The 21,462-nt window shown below is 46.5% G+C and overlaps 1 protein-coding gene across 4 annotated transcripts in view; it reads left to right on the top strand.

Moving 5' to 3' along the window:
- The window catches only part of LOC114592879 (LIM/homeobox protein LMX-1.2-like), a 96,467-nt gene that overhangs the window by 26,125 nt on the left and 48,880 nt on the right, over positions 1-21,462 (top strand). The gene's annotated exons all lie outside the window — the stretch shown is intronic.

Below are 21,462 nucleotides of genomic sequence, written 5' to 3'. Positions count from 1 at the left end.
GCCTAAATGTACAATTACTTGCATTGCAAACATTCTACAATAATAGCATTCATTCACAGAAAACAGAAAGTGCTGCTGGGGCTTCAAAGGATTCTGACTGTGGCGGGTGAAGAGGGTCTCTGCCACTCTCACTTTGAGGAAATTGTTGAAATGAAAATTATGAGTGGCTGCTGGGGATGGGGAAGAAATTATATTCAGATCATGTTTAAAGGTGAACCTCCCTCATTCGCACTTTCCGAAACAAGACAAGAACCACAACGCAACATTCCTTAGAAATTCTCACTTCTCTGAATATTGCAATGCAGTTCTCAAGCAAAGTAATGGGAACAAAAATCCATATGCTGAGGGAACGTGTGCATAGAAATGCAGAAATGCAAAAATAATATGCAGAAAGGCATTATGGGGGGAATTGCTTTGCAAAAAATGTGCATTTTAGACAAAATTGCGTAAAATTTGTTTATGAGGAGAAAGTTTTAGAACTAGCAAAAATAAGAGGCCAAAATATGAAATGTTTGTGGAAAAGTGGAGACCTATTTCATAGCCAGTGCTTCCCAGCCGCCTGTGCTTTGCCTTGCCACTGCCACCTTTCTGGTGTTGCCTGGGGACCCTTTGGGCTGCAGGGAACTGGGTGCCACCTTCATCGTCCAAGTCTTGCGCAAGCAGATTCCTCTGGGGAGCCCACAACAGGACAGGAGGGCAACAGCCCTCTTTCCAGAGGGCTCCAGTCCTGGCAGGTGTGTGGCGTATCAGCACCATGACTAATAGCCCTCTCTCCTCAGTGAATTGGTCAAATTACCTTTGACACCATCTCCACCTAAACTGGTGGCTGTCACCCAGTAGCAGCCAGTGGGGAGGCACTGGTGTGGGTCTGTTGCTGTCCCATCTTCCCAAGGTCACTGCCACTTACCAAGAGGAGGTTGGAGGCGCTGAGTGTGGTGGCAAAGGTCCTCCAGCTGCTACTGCTGTCATCATCACATCTTGAGGCAGTGCGTTCCATGGTTTAAACATGTCCTCTGTGAAGAAGTGTTTCCCTTTGTCTGTCCTGGGTTTGCTGCCAACCAGCTGCATTGGGTGGCTGGTGTTATGAGGGGGAAGAAGTTGCTGTCTGCTTTTCCTACGCCATGCATAATTGTGCAGACCTCCGTCACGTCCTCCCATGACTTGCCATTTTCCTCAACTTATCATGCTGATCATCTGCTTGGGGGGGAACAAGAGGGATTTGGTGCACCTGCTCCCTCCTTCTGCCCCTGGAAGAGATTCCTAGTGCTCATGCCAATGACCAGAGCTGAGTATGCTATGGGACAAGGCATGTGCAGGGTCAGGTACTGGGGCTTCAGTGTCTGTTTCCAGGAGAAAGCATTTGTGTGCTATGCACTGCTAGATATGTCTCTCGTACAAACTTATTCTAGATACCATACCAATTGCGTGATGCCTATAGATTATTGGGGGGGGGGGTGGCCTTATGTTGCTTTTCTTGTGGATTGACTTGAACTTGGATACAAATTGTGAACTGAAGAATACGTGGTGTGCGGTGCTGCTTTACTCCATGGGGGGAAACAATGATTCCATCATGTGGAAAATCCAGTCATTCTATAACTACTTTCTCCCTCTTGCTTGGTAAGTGGAATTGCAGAACTGTGTATGCTTGCATTTGCAAGCTGCTCTCTGGACTTTCAGGCCTAGAGATGTCTTTTTCCTCCATCTGCTCACTGGTCCTTCTAACTAGAGATATGCCTGGGCTCTTCTGCACTCAAAGCATGTGCTCTACCTCTGAGCTATTATAGTCCCTCACAGCTCTTGGCTTGGATACCAGTTTTTGGTGTGGGGGTGTGTGTGCGCGCACACACAAATATATTCATCCACAAGATGTTTCCCTGCGCTGCTCATGCGCTAGCCAGGATGAACCAGGTTCGAGCCAAGTTCACCCTGGATGAGCAAATCATCTCCACATGGGACAGGCGGGAAGGGAGGAGGCTCCTTGGCAGCAGAGGCCGCCATTCAGGTCCTTCCTGACAGCTCCTCAGCTTCCCCCGCCTCTGCCTGCCATGCCATGAAAACAGACTTCAAAGCCAAGCAAGGGCGTCCAGGATGGAGGAGCTGCAATCACTTTATCATGGGGCCAGGCAAGCACATTTCCTCCCCTTCTGAATCAGGATTTACGGGGCAGGTGCCCAGAGGCAGTGGCCAGGATTGTTGTGAGCAGAGCAGGGAGGCCGGGTGGACTTGAAGGCGGGGGGCAGGGCAGGGGGGGAGTCAGAGGCACCCAAAGCTTTGGAAGTGCAGGAGCGGAGAACAACATCCATCTTCTTTCTTAACATTTCATCTCTGCAGCAGCAGGCTTCTCCTTCCCCCGCAACCAGCTGCAGCTGTCAGCTTATCTCTCCCCCTAAAACATTTCCCTCGCCTTACAAAGAAAGCCTTTTAAAAACAAATGGTTTGTGGAGCTGCACTCCTTTCATGAGGAGAGGCTGGTTAGGGAAGAGCTGTGGATCCATGACAGAGCACAGGCTTTTCACAGAGGAAGTCCCCAGTCCAGTCCCCAGGTAAGGGGGTACCCTCCCTCTCCAAAACCCTGGGGAGCTCTTCCCCATAGTGCCACCGAGATCCAGTGCAAGGAACCTTTGGCCCTGCAGATGTTGCTGAACTACGGCTGCCGTCAGACCCAGCAAGCAGGCCAATGGCCAGGGATGGTGAGATATGTGGTCCAGCAGCATCTGAGAGGCCCAAGGCTCCCCACACCTGATCTAAATGGTCTGACTCAGCACCAGGCAGCTTCCTGTGTCCTTAACCAGGATAATGATAGGCAGAGGAGGACGGGGCCCTTGTCTTGGTGTTCTCATATGGGTGGGAAATACATCAAATTCCGTTTTCAGAAACATTATTACTCTAGCACAATAAGCTACATTGCACACAACCTTCTACTACATATGAAGAATATTGTGGCACCTTTAAGATTGGTGCATTGATTGTGGCAACTTTCTCCAACAGTGAAAGGGAGGCTCCAGAGTGAAACAGCTAAACAGATAACACAGTTTGATGATGTTAGTTTTGAGCTTGTATAGGGAGCATGGTCTGGATTCAGCTTTGTGGTTCTATTAGCGGAAGCCAGCACAAGGACTCCTGCGAAGGCAGTGGCGCTTCCTCCGCCCACCTCCTGGGGCATGCTTGCCTACATTGGGAAAGATCTAGCGCAGAGACTTCAAATCTACCGAACCATGCCAAGTGAGGATAGGACCATCTCCCTAGGCTTTTGTTCTACCTGAAGAGCTGAAGATGCTTGTTTACTAAGCATTGACTCGCACCTGACATTGCTAGCCTGGGAACCCCATGGAAGGGGCCGCTGTCATGGCTGCAGGTGCAGGTGTGTGGGTCCACCTGAACAGGTATGTGCATCCCCAGCTGGGGGGGGGGGAGAGAGAGAGAGAGAGAGAGAGGCAGGCAATTTGAATTCAGAGAAAGCAAAAGAATTCTGGATGTTTTGAGCTGCCTGCCAAGCAGCAGCCTTGGAGAGGTTGGGGAAACTGCTGCTGGAGAGGGCAAATCTGTCCACATTGGTTTCTCTCAGTGCCTCGTTTTTTCCAGCCATCAGTTCATTTCTCTTCATTTACATATCAGTAATCAAATTTTCTTTTTTTTACATTCCTTGTAAAAAATCATCAGTGTTTTAGAGTAAATTTATCCTAAAGTACACATTTCTGTATGTAATTTTGCCTAATTTAGACATTTTTGCAATGCAATATTATGCATTTTTGTAAGTTATTTTCACCAGGGTATGCATTCTTATGTATGCTTTACCCCATTATGTGCATTTTGTACACATGGCCCAGCTGGAAAACCACTGCAAAATTTAGAGAAGTGCAGATTTCCAAAGCCAGCTGTATTTCAGTTCACTTACTGCTTCAGAAATTGTGAATTAAGCAGGTTCACCTTTGGAGATTAACTGAATTCTCCCCTATCCCTACCTGCTGCCACATTTGGGGACTATTTGAAGACTGTTTCTCCCTCTCTAGAGGAGCTTCGCTGCCTGCTCAACCTGCAAATAGCGCGCCTGCTCAACTCCCCCCCTCTTCCCTCGCCCTTCCTTCTTTCCTCAAAGGAACATTGTTCTCCTGTGAGGTAGGTTAGGCTGCAATCCTGGCCCAAGATCACCCAGCAAGCTTCATGGCTGAGCGGGGATTTGAACCCTGGTCTCCCAAGTCCGAGTCCTACTCTCTCACCACTGCACCACACTGCCTCTCAGGCATTAGGAACCTTCCGTGACCACAATCCAGAAAGTTAAGCCCATTGAACTATTGGCGTTAATTGCCCTTAACTGTGCGCTGCATTGGGACCCATATAACTCTGTACTCACAAAAAGCTGACCACAAAAAGCTGACCACAGACTTCCCTAATGCTTGGCGGGGAATGGAGAAGCATGAAGCGATACACTTTGTTAGTAAGCACAAGGCACTGTTTGCCTCTTGGCTCAGTCAAAATGGGAGCAGAGGGGCATTTCGTGGCAACAGCATTCTTTTTAATTGTACTCTGGGCCCATCTGAATATTCTGTTTATTTTCTTTTATTTTTTGCCATGATTATGAAGTTTGTGTTTTAATGTTCTGGGCTGTGTCAGTTTGGGGAATGGTGTGAACAAAGAGAGGGATAAAGCTTGCCTAATTAACATCATTAATCATAAGCTGGGTGGAGGGGTGGGGGAGATGTATTTCCCCCCCTCTTGTGTCAATGTGAAAGGAAGACGGTCTGAGACATGAGAAGATCTGGATTATTACTATCTGGTAAAGGGAGTTGGCAATACGAGCAGATTCACTGGCTCAATGGGTCCCTTGTTAAAGTTAAAAGCAGCAGCAGCCACAACCAAGGAGTCCCCCACCCTGTGAAGCCACTGGTGCCTTGCTGTCAGTGCACCAGAGCATCATAACACTTTCCCACTGCTGTCCAGAGCATAGCAAGTTAGTCCCGGCTCAAATCAGCTGTGCATGCATGAGTGGCCATAAGTTTCATGTCAGCTAATAATTGCACATTATAATGCAGCAAAGCAGCAAATGTCTCAAGTTCTCCGGAATCTGTATGGGGCTAAACAGAAGTCACTCAAAGCCTCAGAAGTCATCACCAAAAGGCAGCCCAGCCTAGCCTCTGTCCCCAAAGGTGCTAATTCCATGCATACGGCACTGCGCACATGCACTTGCACAAATCAAGATGTACAACTCGATCCCAGATCTGCACAGTGCAGCATGTCACAATGAGTGGCTCCACTGGTGCCGTCATTTCACAGCTGACAATAGGGACACATTTATGTGCTGGTGTAGCACTGCATTTTGGTGAAAGGAGATCAGGGAGTTACTGAGAAAATATTGTTGTGCAGCAAATGTATTCATGGAAAGGCATTGGCCAAGAAGGGGGGGGGACCCCTTTGCTGAGGGGCTGGATTCAGAAGGCTTGGCACACCTTGCCTATGTGTAAAATCAATGCAGTAGCACGCGTGCATCAGAGAAGGCAGAATCCTATTCAGGTATTTACAGGAAAACTGGTGGCTGTTTATTCCTTACTGGGACAGAAAATGTACACCTTTTAGGGGGTGGGCCAGGTTCAAATCCTTGCTCATCTGAAAAGTTAACAGGCTGGTCTTGGTTCAGGTATTCTCTATTAGCCTAACCTACTATAGCACAAGGATGTTGTGAGGAAACAGGAGAAGACCGTATGTCCCACATTGAACTGTGGGGAGAAAGGGTGAGATTAAAAACACACACCATTGTTTTATTACAGTGGTACCTCGGGTTACATATGCTTCAGGTTACAGACTCCGCTAACCCAGAAATAGTACCTCGGGTTAAGAACTTTGCTTCAGGATGAGAACAGAACTCGTGCTCCAGCGGCGCGGCAGCAGCAGGGGGCCCCATTAGCTAAAGTGGTGCTTCAGGTTAAGAACAGCTTCAGTTAAGAACGGACCTCCGGAACGAATTAAGTACTTAACCCGAGGTACCACTGTAATTCACAACATTGCCTAGAGACAACCAGATCAGACCTGCTATGAAGCTGAGGTTCATTTTGCACATGCCCCATTTTGCACATGCCCCATTCACATAGCCTAGGAACTGTGGGACATTTGCAGATCAGACTTTGGGCGGATTGTCCCTACTTGTAGCCATGTCTGGAGCCCAGGGGGGCATCTGGGCCAAAACCTGGGTAGAGAAAACCTCTGGCTGTATCCCACAACTGAGGGCTCCTCCAGATGACTTGTTTATTGAGCATTCATCCTGCTTTGCTTTTACAAAGGTTCAATCGCATCCAGTCTTTATTGAATGTTTGTTCTGATTTGTTTGTGGGGCACTTGCACGACAATCCTGATCTGCTTGCAAGATGTTTACAAGTCTTCCAGGTGGCCTTTCCTTCATCCCACACTTTCCCAGGCATCGCCCATCACTTTCCAAACTAGAAAAAGTCCAATTCTTTTTCAGAGCTGATTTGTTGCACTGGGGCAACAGAGCCCTATTATTATTATTATTATTATTATTATTATTATTATTATTATTATTACCTCACCCATCTTCCCCAGCCACTCTGGGCGGCTCCCAACAGAATATTAAAAACACAATAAAACATCAAACATTAAAAGCTTCCCTAAACAGGGCTGCCTTCAGAGGTCTTCTAAACATCAGATATTTGTTTATTTCCTTGACATCTGATGGGAGGGCATTCCATAGGGTGGGCGCCACTACCGAGAAGACCCTCTGCCTGGTTCCCTTTAAAATTTCACTTTAAAATACACAAACCTAAAGTTCTGGTAAGTAAATGAATCCCTCCCACAAAATGATGGCAGCCTGGAGATGCCCTGAGACACTGAGAATGCAGTCCTATATCCACCGACTCGTAAATCAGACTCGTTGAGTTCAGTGGGTCTTCCTTCCAGGTACTGATTTCAAGGCTGGGATATACAATCTCTTAACTTCCCAGGTTCAGAAATTTAACTCTGTATAGGATTGCACCTTAAAGTGAGAAGTCACCAGGCAACCCCGTAAATATAACCAGCACTGTTGAACCCAGTTTGCTCCCCAAACTGGTGCTTGTCAGAGATGGGACCTGGGTTGTGCTCAGACCCAAGGGTTTTCCATCAAATGCAAGGTTTCTTCTTTTCTCCTGTCTGCTGCAATGCTGATTGTACTGTTCTGCTTTGGGCAAGGTGGATGGCACCCCCTATCCATCACTGCCTTGTTGAAGCTGCTCTTTATCTCATTTGTTTGTTTTGCTCTGTGCAGTCACCTTTCATCAGTGTTTTCCCTGGACTGGAGTGGAGGACTTCCAATCTGCAGATCAGGAACTAAAAACTTAACTTTTGCACAATAATGGTAATAATAATCAGGTATTAGGGTGTTAGGGTGGTGGAGTTTCAGACTGGATTTTTCATACTCTGTCCCTAAAATAAATCAAAAAGATATGCCAAGAGCATTTGCTTATGTATTTATTGTTTTAAAATATTCTACCCTACCTTTCTATTAAAATGCTCATGGCAGCTTACAAAACAAGTATGAAAATGCAAGGAGATATAATCAGTAGCTGGTGAAATACTTTAACATGCCAGGGAGATCAGAAATATATGTTCCAATACTGTGCTCAGAATAAAGCCCAACCATAAAGACTGTACAGTGGAACCTCGGGTTAAGTACTTAATTCATTCCTGAGGTCCGTTCTTAACCTGAAACTGTTCTTAACCTGAAGCACCACTTTAGCTAATGGGGCCTCCTGCTGCCACCGCGCCACCGCTGCACAATTTCTGTTCTCATCCTGATGCAAAGATCTTAACATGAGTTACTATTTCTGGGTTAGTGGAGTCTGTAACCTGAAGCGTATGTAACCTGAAGCATATGTATCCCGAGGTACCACTGTATGTGTATATTATGTAGTTTATTTTTGCATGAAGTTGAATAACAGGCCTCTAATTAAGGACTTACATTCAAGGTCCTCACTGGCAGTAGATACACAGGGCAGCCAAGTTAACCGAGGGTTAAACTTTGTATGCTTAAGTTTGCAAATGGGGGGGGCGGTATGCAAAATCTGTGGCCCATGTATATCTCAGAAACAAACAAGTGTCTTGTGGCATTTTAAAGACTAACACGTTTATTTATTGTGGTCCTAAGCTTTCATGGAATCAAGCCCAATGTCATAGAATCATAGAATCATAGAATCATAGAGTTGGAAGAGACCACAAGGGCCATCGAGTCCAACCCCCTGCCAAGCAGGAAACACCATCAGAGCACTCCTGACATATGGTTGTCAAGCCTCTGCTTAAAGACCTCCAAAGACGGAGACTCCACCACACTCCTTGGCAGCAAATTCCACTGTCAAACAGCTCTTACTGTCAGGAAGTTCTTCCTAATGTTTAGGCGGAATCTTCTTTCTTGTAGTTTGGATCCATTGCTCCGTGTCCGCTTCTCTGGAGCAGCAGAAAACAACCTTTCTCCCTCCTCTATGTGACATCCTTTTATATATTTGAACATGGCTATCATATCACCCCTTAACCTCCTCTTCTCCAGGCTAAACATGCCCTGCTCCCTTAGCCGTTCCTCATAAGGCATTGTTTCCAGGCCTTTGACCATTTTGGTTGCCCTCCTCTGGACACGTTCCAGTTTGTCAGTGTCCTTCTTGAACTGTGGTGCCCAGAACTGGACACAGTACTCCAGGTGAGGTCTGACCAGAGCAGAATACAGTGGCACTATTACTTCCCTTGATCTAGATGCTATACTCCTATTGATGCAGCCCAGAATTGCATTGGCTTTTTTAGCTGCCGCGTCACACTGTTGGCTCATGTCAAGTTTGTTGTCAGCCAAGACTCCTAGATCCTTTTCACATGTACTGCTCTCAAGCCAGGTGTCCCCCATCTTGTATTTGTGCCTTTCATTTTTTTTGCCCAAGTGCAATACTTTACATTTCTCCCTGTTAAAGTTCATCTTGTTTGTTTTGGCCCAGATCTCTAATCTGTCAAGGTCGTTTTGAAGTGTGATCCTGTCCTCTGGGGTGTTAGCCACCCCTCCCAGTTTGGTGTCATCTGCAAATTTGATCAGGATGCCCTTGAGTCCATCATCCAAGTCGTTGATAAAGATGTTGAATAAGACCGGGCCCAAGACAGAACCCTGTGGCACCCCACTAGTCACTCTTCTCCAGGATGAAGAGGAACCATTGATGAGCACCCTTTGGGTTCGGTCAGTCAGCCAGTTACAAATCCACTGAGTGGTAGCATAGTCAAGTCCGCATTTTACCAGCTTCTTTACAAGAATATCATGGGGCACCTTGTCAAATGCCTTGCTGAAATCAAGGTAGGCTACATCCACTGCGTTCCCTTCATCTACCAGGGTTGTAATTCTGTCAAAAAACGAGATCAGGTTAGTCTGACATGACTTATTTTTCAGAAATCCATGCTGACTATTGGTGATCACAGCATTCCTTTCTAGGTGCTCACAGACTGTTTGCTTAATGATCTGCTCCAGAATCTTCCCTGGTATTGATGTCAGACTGACTGGGCGGTAATTATTTGGGTCCTCTCTTTTCCCCTTTTTGAAAATAGGTACAACATTTGCCCTCCTCCAGTCTGCCGGGACTTCACCTGTTCTCCAGGAATTCTCAAAGATGACTGCCAGTGGTTCTGAAATCACATCTGCCAGTTCTTTTAATACTCTTGGATGCAGTTCATCTGGCCCTGGAGACTTGAATACATCTAAACTAGCCAAGTATTCTTGTACTATCTCCTTAGTTATTCTGGGCTGTGTTTCCTCTGCTGAATCATTTGCTCCAAATTCTTCAGGTCGGGCATTGTTTTCTTTATCGGAGAAGACTGAGGCAAAGAAGGCATTGAGGAGTTCAGCCCTTTCTGTGTGCCCTGTTTGCATTTCACCATCTTCTCCTCTGAGTGACCCCACTGTTTCTTTGTTCTTCCTTTTGCTACGAACATACCCATAAAAGCCTTTTTTGTTGCTTTTAACCTCTCTAGCAAGCCTGAGTTCATTCTGTGCTTTAGCTTTTCTGACTTTGTGTCTACACGTGCTGGCTATTTGTTTGAATTCCTCTTTGGTGGTTTCCCCCCTTTTCCATTTTTTGTACACATCCTTTTTTAGTCTTAACTCAGTTAAAAGTTCTTTAGATAGCCACCCTGGCTTCTTTAGGCACCTTCCATGTTTCCGTCTCATTGGTATTGCCTGAAGTTGTGCTTTTACTATCTCCCTCTTAACAAACTCCCAGCCATCATGAACTCCCTTTCCTTTTAGTATTACTGTCCATGGGATCTCACCCAGCACTTCCCTAAGTTTTATGAAGTTGGCTTTCTTAAAGTCAAGAAATTGAGTCCTAGTATGCTTGGCTGCTCCTTTCCGCTGTATAGTAAACTTCAGAAGAGCATGATCACTCGCGCCTAATGATCCTTCCACTTCTACCCCACTAACCAGGTCATCAACATTGGTTAGGACCAGATCTAAAATGGCTGTTCCTCTTGTTGCTTCTCCCACTTTCTGGACAATGAAGTTGTCTGCAAGTCCAGTGAGGTATCTGTTTGACCTTATGCTCTTGGCTGAGTTTGACATCCAACAAATATCCGGGTAATTGAAGTCCCCCATTACTACCATCTCCCTTCCTTTTGCATGCTTGGCCATCTGTTCCAGGAAGGCATCATCTATGTCCTCCGTTTGGCTTGGGGATCTATAGTAAACTCCCACAATGAGGTCTCTGTTATTCTTCTCTCCCTTAATTTTGACCCAAATGCTCTCACTTTGGCTTTGAGGTTCTAAATCTTGGATCTCTTCACAGGTATACACATCCCTGACATATAACGCCACTCCTCCTCCTTTCTTGTCTGGTCTGTTTCTCTGAAATAGATTGTATCCCTCCATTATTACATTCCAATCGTGGGACTTATCCCACCAGGTTTCAGTGATGCCTATTATGTCATATTTAGTTTGCTGTACCAAGAGCTCAAGCTCATCTTGTTTATTTCCCATGCTTTGCGCATTAGTGTACAGACATTGAAGTCCATTAATCATTCCCCCGTGTCTCTTATTTAAGGATTTTTTCCTCCCACCACTAGGTCTGTGTGCTGTTTGCTCCATTTGGTCTATGACATTTGGATTATCATCTTCATCAATTGATAGACTCCTACCTTCAGGAGCACTGTCTCCCTCCCCCACATTAGTCAGTTTAAAGCCCTCCTGATGAGGTTTCTGAGATTTTTGGCAAAAACATTCCTCCCAACCGTTGTGAGGTGCAGCCCATCGCTTGCCAGAAGTCCATCTTTAAGAAACTGCAGTCCGTGATCTAAGAATCCAAACCGTTCCTGTTTACACCATTTGCGAAGCCAGTTGTTCACTTCCACTATTTTTCCCTCTCTCCCTGGGCCATGTCGTTCAACTGGGAGGAAATTGTATGTCAATTGTATGAAAAGAAAACTTACCGGTAGTTGGCAGGTATCGAAAGGAGAAAGGTGTCAGGTGGGAGTTGAAAGGCAACAGGATGCAAAAATTACAGTCAACAATTGTAGAACTTAAATGTGTGTTAAATAGGCACACCTTTTACAGTAGCAGATTGGTGATAATTTACTCAGCATTGCTGGGCTAATAGTATTAACACCTGTAGAGAACCATTAACAAGAAACAATTATGCATGGCATAGATATTTGGCATCAGAAATGGCAGAAGCCATAAAACATTGGGAGAACATTTCAGCCATTCGCAACACATTCCTATTCATTCAGGCATTTCACTCTTAATTGATGTTCATTTTTAAGTTGGGTGGGGCAGGATGCATCCTCCTTATGTTATAACAGCCACAACTGGGCAGGGAGAGCTTTGCCTTGGAGTCACCATGGCAAGGTGTGTAAGGACTGGGACATGATACATGCACAGTACAGCTCATCAGATTTTATATATATATATATATATATATATATATATATATATATATATATATATATATATGCTTTCGTAGATTTTCACGGGTACAGGAATGCAGGTTTTGGTGTCCTCGGGTGTCTTCCCGTGTAAAAGTTGGGGTGTCTAGGCGACGTTTCGACGAGGTCTCACTCGTCATCTTCAGGCTGGTGCTTTCGGCTTCTTGTTACTGGAACAGAGCAGGATCTCAGTGTTTGAGTTCCTATAAATACTGTTGAGGAGGTGTGGCCTCTAATGTTCTTGGGCAGAGAGGAAGTTCCCAGGCTAGTGTGCCTTTTCTTCTTTTGTTTCTTAATTACTTGAGGGATATCTTGAGTGATTTCTTGAGTTGTATCCTGAGTACCACTTAGGTGGGTCATTAGGTGTGGATTAGTTGCTAAAGCCTTTGTGTCTTGACCTCTTGAACTTTGTGAAGAGTTTTTCTGGGAAGATGGTTGTACTGCATTTTGTTGTGCTCTGGCTTGGCTTCGTGTATAGGGGCGAGCTGTGGTTTTGTGGTCTGTGCCAGCCAGATCTGTGTAGGGATTGCAGGGGGGTGCAGCATCCGGAGGTGCCACCATGGTTTGGCTACTGGACAAAACACACACCAACCGCTACTTACATGCACAATCACACCACCACCCTGCACAAATAAACTCCGTAGCCAAGACTCTCATCTCCAGAACCAAACGCCTGGCTGACAAAAACCACTTGACAACTGAGTTACAGAATCTCTCAAATGTGTTAATTGCCAATGGATACCAGCAAAACAGGGTTACGAAACTAATCCAAAAAGAAACACCCCCCAAAAACCAAGACACAGTAGAAAACAATGGCATGGCCCTCCTTCCTTATATCAAGGGCACTACAGATAAAATTAGCAAAATCCTCCATAAACACAATATCAAAACAGCCTTTTGCACCAACCAAAAAATAGCCAATATCCTCAGAAACCCCAAGGATAAAATCCAGTTGGAAAACCAAGGGGTCTATGAAATACCCTGCAAAGTCTGCCCAGCCACGTACATTGGACAAACTAACAGACGAATAAATGCACGTATCGCAGAACACAAGAATGCCGTCAAAAAAGAAGAAAAAACTTCCTCTCTTTTCCAACACATGAAAGAAACAGGACACGAAATTAATTTTGCAGATTCCAAATTGCTCTTTAACATGGAACATCACCACAAGAGAATAATCATGGAAGCCATCGAGATAGAGAAACACCCTCACAACATGAACAAGCGTGACGACACATCCCGCTTGCCAGACATCTGGAAATTAGCCCTCCCCACAAAAACTGACACCAGAGCCAGAGGCACACAGAACGCCATCACCAATCAACCACACCAGACCCAAACCCAGACCCTCTCCACAGATGAATTACAGATACCATCCAGTAGCCAAACCATGGTGGCACCTCCGGATGCTGCACCCCCCTGCAATCCCTACACAGATCTGGCTGGCACAGACCACAAAACCACAGCTCGCCCCTATACACGAAGCCAAGCCAGAGCACAACAAAATGCAGTACAACCATCTTCCCAGAAAAACTCTTCACAAAGTTCAAGAGGTCAAGACACAAAGGCTTTAGCAACTAATCCACACCTAATGACCCACCTAAGTGGTACTCAGGATACAACTCAAGAAATCACTCAAGATATCCCTCAAGTAATTAAGAAACAAAAGAAGAAAAGGCACACTAGCCTGGGAACTTCCTCTCTGCCCAAGAACATTAGAGGCCACACCTCCTCAACAGTATTTATAGGAACTCAAACACTGAGATCCTGCTCTGTTCCAGTAACAAGAAGCCGAAAGCACCAGCCTGAAGATGACGAGTGAGACCTCGTCGAAACGTCGCCTAGACACCCCAACTTTTACACGGGAAGACACCCGAGGACACCAAAACCTGCATATATATATATATATATATATAAAATCTGATGAGCTGTACTGTGCATGTATCATGTCCCAGTCCTTACACACCTTGCCATGGTGACTCCAAGGCAAAGCTCTCCCTGCCCAGTTGTGGGTCAGTAATAGTCTGCTTCAAGGAGCTTACATTCCCCAGATCCGCCCATTGCCCCACTCTAAGGGGATGCAATTCTGAAGGAGAAGACTTGAAACTGAACTTGGACCTTGAAGTCAGAATCTCATACTACTCATGTGAGGAATTTGAATCTGCTGCTCTGACATGTTGTTCACAACCCAAGGCTTCTTACTCCCACATCAGCTCCTGGGTGAGATGATATGCCAGGAAACTCCCTGGCAATGCCACCTTTCCATGGTGGATGATGACTCAAGACTTCACATTCATCAGGGGAGAATCATTGCAAAAGACAGGGTTGGGTAACCTGTGACCTTCCAGTTGTTGCATCAGGCCAAGCCAACATGGCCTAAAGTTCAGAAAAGATGGGAGCTGGAGCCCAAGAACTTCTGGGGGGCAACAGGTTCCCCAACTTTGTCTTAAGAGTCCAGTTGGGCTCTGATGATTGTTGAAACAATATCTACTTTCCCTGGGAGCTTGCCAAGGTACTGAAGAGCCTGCCCCTCTCCTGCTATCTAGAACTCACTGCCACTCAAGCTCTGTTCCCTTCCAAGCCTTGTTGAGTACTATCTCATGTGTGCAGAGCTCCCTGCAAGGTACTTGGGGTGAGGGCTCTGGTCTCCTCTTGACACCAAAGCAAGTCTAGCTTTGCTGCAGCTGAAATTTATGCATACAAATTTGTGCTGTACCAATGGCTGCACTCCTTTCTCTCAGGTCAAGGACAGAGGGTGACGCTAAGGAAGGAGTTGTTGCAGCACTCCTCGGTGTGTGGAGTTCCGCAGAGTGCAATCCTTTCCCCAATGCTTTTCAATATCTTTATGTACCCCCTTGCCCAGATTGTCTGGAGTTTTGGGCTGGGTTGTCATCGATATGCTGATGATACCCAGCTTTATCTGTTGATGGATGGCCATCCTGACTTGGCCCCGAACACACTGACCAGATGCTTGGAAGCTGTGACTGGATGGCTGTGTGGTAGCCGGTTGAAGTTAAATCATTCGAAGACAGAGGTCCTCTGACTGGGTCGGGATGACATGGGGTTGGGGGGCCAACTCCCATCTCTTGCAGGGGCTCAATTAGTGCCAGCGCCTTCTGTCAAGAGTTTGGGTGTAACCGTTCTATGGAGGCGCAGGTTGCAGCCACAGCAAAGGTGGCATTTTTCTATCTCTGCTGTATTAAGCAGTTGGTCCCTTACCTTTCTCGCCCTGATCTGGCCACTGTGATCCATGCGAAGGTCACCTCCAGGCTTGATTATTGTAACTCGCTCAGCCCTTGAAGCTGACCCAGAAACTCCAGCGGGTGCAGAATGCCATGGCGAGGCTCCTTATGGGGTCCTTGCTGCGGGATCACATTCATCCAGTGCTTTACCATCTGCACTGGCTCCCGGTGGAGTACAGGGTCAGGTTTAAGGTGCTGGTTTTGACCTTTAAAGCCCTATGCGGCCTAGGACCCTCGTACTTACGGGACCGTCTCTCCCGGTATGCCCCACGGAGGACCTTAAGGTCCACAAATAACAACACTTTGGAGGTCCCAAGCCTCAAGGAGGTTAGATTGGCTTCAACTAGGGCCAGTGCCTTTTCAGCACTGGCCCCGACATGGTGGAACGCTCTGTCACAAGAGACCAGGGCCCTGCGGGAGTTGACATCTTTCCACAGGGCCTGCAAGACGGAGCTGTTCTGCCTTGCCTCTGGCTTAGACTCACTCTGACCCCTTATATGGGATTTGGCATATCAATTTTCCCTTGGCTTTTTTGCTGGTCCATGTAGGACCAGCATGGATGGCTGGCTCTGCTGAATATCTGATGTTTCCTCCCTTTAAATCTATGGGCTACTACTAAAATGAGGCTGCATTTTAAGCTGTATTTTAATGAATTGTTTGTTTGTTTGTTTGTTGCTGTATTTATTATGTTTTATTGTAATTCATATTTGGTTTAGCCGCCCTGAGCCTGGCCCTGGCCGGGGAGGGCGGGATATAAAAAAAATAATTATTATGGCTGAATATGAATTTTAAGCCATCATTGTTTCTAGAGCATCATTATTATTTCTACGACTAAGTATGCAAATTTCTTTGGAGAGTTTGCTTGTTTGTATGCTTGCTTGCTTCTTTTGATCCTCTAAAGATCAAGGGGGAACTGGAAGCTGAATTTGCCTTAGGCTACCATCAGCCCCATGAGAAATAAGGATTTGAACCCAGAACACCCAATTCCACATTCAACTTTGTATCCAAAGTGGTGACTCTCTGGGGGGAAAACTAGCAGTTTTTCATCATTCAGAAGTCTCTTGGGAAATTTAAGAGCATTGATCAGTTTTGCTCAGTGCTTTTCCAGAAGTACAGACTATGGACACTTCAATGCGCCTTTCCCCAAAGTAGTGTATCAAAACTTGTAAATGTTGGGTGATACCAAAAGAAGAGAAAAGGCAGATCCCAATAAGATGCACATGTGGTCTGTGCTCCCAGATGTTCCCCCACCAAATGAAGAAGTCAATGGGGCTAACCTCCAATTTCTGAGAGCTGTGTAAACAAGCACACAACTCCTGTAACATTTGAAATGTCAGGATTAACACACAGCCTGCCATAGATGCTCCTGTAAGGAAAATAAATATGAATGACCTGAGGAGCCATTAGAGATGTATGAATGGGCTATGCCTTTCCAGTCAAGAGAATCTAGTAGGAGTCATTTGCATTCTCTGGAGACCATGTAACTTGCAGAAATTTGTTAATGCCCCAAATACACACACACATATCATAACTTTGAACAAGTACACAAATGCAAATGCTAGCTGTCTTAACCCTTCAGATTTTCAACTCTTGGATTAAGGTTACCAAGTAACCCTTATTATTAGGGGGGAGATGCTCATCTTAAATCAGCCCCAGGCCCTCCCAGGATGTGGTGCAAACTAAGGATTGCCTGTGTCTGGCATTGTTCCAGGTGTATCCCTGCCCTCTCCATGAGAAGACATGCTCAGTGCGACTGCTGTGCAAAATATTGTTGTGGACAAACAACCCAGTAAATAGAGGAAAGGATTAAGAAAGGAATTATTGATAAGGCTACCACACTGCACCCCAGGAAGACTCATCCTCCCTCTTCTGCAGCCATGAGAGATAAGCTCTACAGCTTCTTCAGTTCCATTGCCCACCCTCCTCTTCTGCCTGCTGGGACAGCCCCCATTTGGTGATGGGCAGATAGAAGCCATGGCTGCACCCTTCTTTATTCTGACCCAGTTCATGTCCTAACAAGCAGCAGCAGCAGCCAGTGCCCATTGGGACTGGGAGGGTAGAAGGCAGGGAAGCCAGAACCAATGACAGCCTGAACAGACTAATTCTGGTTTTGCCCCTATCCTCCTTCCTGCTGAGTTTGACCAGAACAAAACTGAGATTGAGGAGGAGGAAGCTGGCAGCCAGGACCATCTTATGGGCTGGTTGTAAGTAAGGAGCCTGGGGAGCCGGTGGGTGCAGCTGTGCCCCATTTGCCCTGCATCCAGCTAGCCCAGAGATGGTATTCACTTCCCTGTTTGAAAGCAGGTGCCTCCCCACCTGCAGATGTTTTGGGGTTCCAGTTCCCATCATCGCTGGTCACTGGCCGTGCTGGCCAATGGGAGTTGGAGTCCAGCCACATCTAGGGATGCACAGGTTTGCCACATCTCTAGTTTTAAAGGATTATAATTTATATTTGTAAACATTCTGTATTTGTAATTAATCTGAGATTGTTCTAGGGAATTCAAAGTCGTCTGTGAATAATTCAAAAAGAAAATCAAAATCAAAATAGATAATTTGGTTAATAATAATAATAATAATAATAATAATAATTTATTATTTGTACCCCGCCCATCTGGCTGGGTTTCCCCAGCCACTCTGGGCGGCTTCCATAGAAACCAAAAAACACTAAAATATCATACATTAAAAACTTCCCTAAACAGGGCTGCCTTAAGATGTCTTCTGAATGTCAGGTAGTTCTTTATCGTTTTGACATCTGATGGGAGGGCGTTCCACAGGGCGGGCGCCACTACCGAAAAGGCCCTCTGCCTGGTTCCCTGTAGCTTTGCTTCTCGCAATGAGGGAACCGCCAGAAGGCCCTCGGCGCTGGACCTCAGCATCCGGGCAGAATGATGGGGGTGGAGACGCTCCTTCAGGTATACTGGGCCGAGGCCGTTTAGGGCTTTAAAGGTCAACACCAGCACTTTGAATTGTGCTCGGAAACGTACTGGGAGCCAATGTAGGTCTTTCAAGACCGGTGTTATGTGGTCTCGGCGGCCGCCCCCAGTCACCAGTCTAGCTGCCGCATTCTGGATTAGCTGTAGTTTCCAAGTCACCTTCAAAGGTAGCCCCACGTAGAGCGCATTGCAGTAGTCCAAGCGGGAGATAACTAGAGCATGCACCATTCTGGTGAGACAGTCCGCGGGCAGGTAGGGTCTCAGCCTGCGTACCAGGTGGAGTTGGTAGACAGCTGCCCTGGATACAGAATTGACCTGCGCCTCCATGGACAGCTGTGAGTCCAAAATGACTCCCAGGCTAGGCACCTGGTCCTTCAGGGGCCCATTCAGGATCAGGGAGTCCTCCACACCCGCCTGCCTCCTGTCCCCCCAAAACAGTACTTCTGTCTTGTCGGGGTTCAGCTTCAATCCATTAGCCGCCATCCATCCTCCAACCGCCTCCAGGCACTCACACAGGACCTTCACCGCCTTCACTGGTTCTGATTTGAAAGAGAGGTAGAGCTGGGTATCATCTGCATATTGATGGACACCCAATCCAAACCCCCTGATGATCTCTCCCAGCGGCTTCATATAGATGTTAAAAAGCATGGGGGAGAGGACGGAACCCTGAGGCACCCCACAAGTGAGGGCCCAAGGGTCTGAACACTCATCCCCCACCACCACTTTCTGAACACGGCCCAGGAGGAAGGAGCGAAACCACTGTATAACAGTGCCCCCAGCTCCCAACCCCTCTAGATGGTCCAGAAGGATGTTATGGTCGATTGTATCAAAGGCCGCTGAGAGATCCAGCAGAACTAGGAAACAACTCTCACCTTTGTCCCTAGCTCGCCGGAGATTATCAACCAGTGCGACCAAGGCAGTTTCAGTCCCATGATGAGGCCTGAACCCCGATTGGAAGGGATCCAAATGGTCCGCATCCTCCAGGTGTGCCTGGAGTTGTTCAGCAACCACACGCTCAATCACCTTGCCCAAGAATGGAAGATTTGAGTCTGGGCGATAGTTGGCCATACTGGCCGGGTCTAAAGATGGTTTTTTAAGAAGCGGTTTAATGACCGCCTCTTTCAGCGGATCTGGGAATGTTCCCTCACAGAGGGAAGCATTCACCACCCCGCAGAGCCCATCGCCCAGTCCTTCCCGGCTTGCTTTTATTAGCCAGGATGGGCAAGGATCAAGGAGACAAGTGGTTGGTTTCACGCGTCCAAGCAGCCTGTCCACATCCTCAGGGGTAACGGATTGAAACTGATTCCATGCAACTTGACCAGACAGGGCTCTAGCACTCTCCCGCCCCAGCCCTGCTCCCACGGTGGTGTCTAGCTCCTTCCGAATATGAGTGATTTTATCTGCAAAAAACTTTGCAAAATCGTTGCAGGAGATCTTGGGGTCTTTACAAGACCCCGGTGGTAAAGGTGGTTCCATTAAATTGCGGACCACCTGAAAGAGTCTCCTGCTACTATTTTCTGCAGATGCAATAGAGGCGGTGAAGAAAGTCTTCTTCGCCGTCGCTATCGCCACTTGGTAGGCTCGACGTTGAGCTCTAACCTGTGTCTGGTCAGATTCGGAGTGAGTTTTCTGCCACCGATGCTCTAGCTGTCTCAGCGATTGTTTCATCGCCCTCAGCTCCGAAGAAAACCACGGGGCTGTCCGGGCTCCATGCAATCGGAGAGGGTGCTTCGGAGCCAGACAGTCAATAGCCCTGGTTAACTCCGCATTCCAGTGAGCCACCAGGGAATCAGCTGAAAATAATAAACATATTTGTTAAAATAATAACAAAAATAAAAACCAAACAAAATATTGGAAGGCTAACAAAACAAAAAGAAAATTAACCAAAAGGCTGCTGAAAAATAAAAGTTTGGCAGCCTTTTCTCAATCCTAACATAAACATAGGTTTTGCTTAAGAAGGAAGACCCAAGGTTTGGGGGATATTGCCGGAAAAGACCTTGCTCTGCTCCTATACGACATGCAATTTTAAAGCATGCAATTCCATATTTATTAGAAATATAGAGAATTCCAGAAGTGCATCATGGAGAAAAAAACTGAGTACTGATTATTATACATGTATTTTTGGGATGTTGAAAACTTGGCAGAGGCTCTTAGTGTCCTGGCAGTGCAATTCTGTACATGTCTATCAGAAGTAAGCCCTGTTGAGCCCAGCAGGACTTGCTGCTTGGCAAGAGGGTATAAGATTGCAGCCTAAGTTTCTTAAAAATTCTAGCCCCTGCCCTGAGTCTGCCTTTGGAACCAGCATTAATTATCTCCCCTTTGGGTGTTGTTGGACTGCAACTCCCATCGTTCCTGAGCACAGCCATGCTATCTTGGGCTGATGGGAGCTGGAGTCCTGAGGGCAGCATGTTCCCTGTGTGTAGAGACACTGCAAATGAGGCTTCCGTGAAGCAAAGCGGCTACCTTTCCCACAGGAGCTCTAGGGCTCTGCCGCACCTTCTGCTTCCTTGTTTGCAGGCTGAACCTCCCCGGTTCCCTCAGCCTTTCTGCCACTCCAGATTCACCAGCAAAGCAGAACCTGCACAGGCTCCTTGGCAAGCTGTACTCTCCCTAGTTACCTTCTGACACTTTTGCAGCATTTAAAAAGGGGGGGAAACACTGTCAAAAAGAGAAGACAAAAAAGAGCATAGAGTTTAATTTAAAGCCCTTTTCTCCCACTTGTTCTTTTCTCAATCAATATTGCTTTTTTTTTTTTTTTTTTTGCATCATATCTAATCTCTCTCTATTTCCCCCCCTTCTTCTCCCCTTCCAAAGCAAAATTTAATTAAATAATTCTAATGAATGTTTAATGATGTTCTTTTGTCATTATTAAATCTGTAATATAAAAAAGGAGAAGAAGCCGGAGTCTTGCCACCCCTTTCTTTGTGTAATCTCCCCCTCTCACGCTGTCCTCTCTCTGACAACGGCTGGCATTCAGGCCCGCAAACAGGAAATGAGAAAAAGAGAAACAGGATATTGAGTTTGAATACTATCTGGATCAGTAATATCACCCCTAGCTACTAGGGGGAAGGAGGCTTTTCCCCATGCCGAGAATATTAATATAGCCCACCGCGGCTTGGCACAAAGCAGCAGAGAAATCAATAGGAATTGATTAGCTGAAACAGAAATTCTCATACCTTGGAGGACAATCCTAGGCTGGCTCTGAGGACCCCATAGCCAAGAACTGGCAATTCATACATTTGGGTTGGGGGTTGGGGAGAAAATCAGCCTTGGAGGTTTCACTCAGTGAGATCAATTCTTTTCCCTCCCCCCTGTTGACTGGAGAGGGAAGTCTGATGGACAGCATTGCCTGAGAAGGAACAGAT

This window comes from Podarcis muralis, chromosome 2 (genome assembly GCF_964188315.1).
Source record: "Podarcis muralis chromosome 2, rPodMur119.hap1.1, whole genome shotgun sequence".
NCBI classification, from domain to species: Eukaryota; Metazoa; Chordata; class Lepidosauria; order Squamata; family Lacertidae; genus Podarcis; species Podarcis muralis.
Note: the sequence above shows the minus strand (reverse complement) of the source record. Positions and strands in the feature narration are given on the sequence as shown.